Source organism: Dipodomys spectabilis, unplaced genomic scaffold (assembly GCF_019054845.1).
Source record: "Dipodomys spectabilis isolate Male_0828 unplaced genomic scaffold, ASM1905484v1 ptg000362l, whole genome shotgun sequence".
Classification (NCBI taxonomy): Eukaryota; Metazoa; Chordata; class Mammalia; order Rodentia; family Heteromyidae; genus Dipodomys; species Dipodomys spectabilis.
Window position 1 is genome coordinate 3053408 of NW_024871039.1, and position 2107 is coordinate 3055514.

Consider the following 2107-nt stretch of genomic DNA (forward strand, 5'->3'; position numbering starts at 1 on the left):
GAACACTTCTGTTTTCACTGGAGGCCAAATCAATCACTGGTTCTTTTTGCCAGAATCTTTCACTCTTCTTTCAGTGAGGCTCCAGGCAGGTTGTCTGTGCCAAGCATTCCTCCATGGCCACCAATAACCTGTAAGAGTACCTTTTTCTTCAGAAAAAGGGCTATGGGAATACTGCAACTTATAGAAAGCTCTAAGGAAAAGGTACTTCTGGGTGAGGTGCAAGTACCTTGTTGCTAGTAAAGTTGGGAGATGGTAAGTTCCGTAAGTTTTCCTCTACCAGGCCTGAGGTTGGGGTAGGGTAGGGAGGGGTGGGATAGAGATCTTTAAGCCAAGCTGGTCTCACTCATTAGAAAGTAAACTGTCCCAGAGAGTGATCTGTGACTAGAAGCAGGTTATTTTGTGTCCTTGCCCCAGGGAGATCAAAGTGCAAATAGCTTCCATTGTGGGAGTCCTATGGAGTAAGTACTGATACCCCTGGGTCTCTAGTCCTAGAACTGACCAGGTTGGATGAACCCAAATCTTCTAAGGCTGCTGGGTCAGAACTGAAGGCAGGCCTGGCCAAGGCACTCTCATTCCTCAGTGGGTTAAGGATTGAGGCCAAGCTGTGATGGAGGCACCACCCATCCTATCTACCAGTGTTTGACTAAGAACATTTTTGTTTTCTCTTAAGTACCCATTTATGAGTCTTTTCATGAGTCTTTTCTGGTGGCTTTGGCTTATTTCTTTACACTTTTGAAGAAGTAGTTCTTGGTTCATAATTAATGACTCATGCCTCACTCCTTAGAAAACTCCTGTTGATAATTTTACCAGTAGACCACCATGTATTTCTCAGGCATGACTTTTGTTTTCTCCTAGCCAGAGCTCTGCATTCATTGCCACACAAGCTAATGTGGAGGTGATTCCTATAGATCAGTGATTTTTTGTCCAATTGCTAAGTGCAGCATCTCCCTTATTCTCATGTACCTTAGTAATTGTATCAAATACTTAATAGAGTTCTTGACAAGTATGATAAACAAAGTTCAGAGGTGAAGATGCAGCTCAGTAGTAGAGTACATCCCTGGCATGCACATGACTCTCAGTTCAGTCCCTAGCACCAAAAGGAGGAAAGGCAACAAATGTTAGGCTCAGGAGAGGATACATTAGGACTCATAGAACAGCAGCACCTAGATTGGCAATGAGGAGTTGTGAAATGAGGGAACATTGGTAGAATATTTGTAGGGGGAAAGAAGAGAGCCCCTTGATGTGTGTACCCTTTTAGAAAGCAGAGGTAAAAACAGGGAATGAACCTCTGGTAGTCAGCCTAGGCCGTGGAAGGAAGAAGCCATGACATGTATGTTACTCTATTGGGACCAGAGTGTAAAGTGGCACCACCATACCAGGTCATGGCCCAACAAGAACAAGTTTGTCAGAAACACATTCTTGCATTGGAAAGATGTCTTTTGACCACTTTGGCCATGTTAATATTTCCTTATGCTGCTTCTTTTTCCTTCCAACTTGTCATACCTATAGCAGATCCTGTCCAGGAGACCCATTCTCTCTAATCTTATTCTCTAAGTCTCCCAGTTTATAGCTCCATATATCCTAGACCAAAAAAGTAGGGGGTAGATACTCTGTCAGACATAGATTGAAACTGAAAGGTATCTTTGAAGTAGACTTTGACAAGGTTCAGGTATTGACAGTCTTGTGTTGATATGTGCTGTGATTGCAACCAGCTTCTGGTCTAATTCTGAGATGACAGTGGGAGAGAAATGGTGATAGGACATCATGGACCACTATGGTTTCAAAACCTTCGCAGGTACATCTCCATTCATGGATGTGCTATCAGCCAACATACAGATGTCTGTTAAAGGGATGATGGCCGGGAAAAGGAAATTTATTGGCCACAGATGAGACCAGCCTTTGGACAAGTGGTTGCCTTTCAGTGTGAGGCAAAGAATGCCTACCTATACAGAGATATTTTTCAGGAAGCAAGATGATTCACTCACATCTTCTTATCCACAAAATAATCTGAGAATAACTCTGGAAGACCAGGGGTGAGAGTCATGTGCTTTGTGTTTCTACACGACTGCTTTGCTTCATGGCTCTTTATGCTCTTCTGAAACCTCCT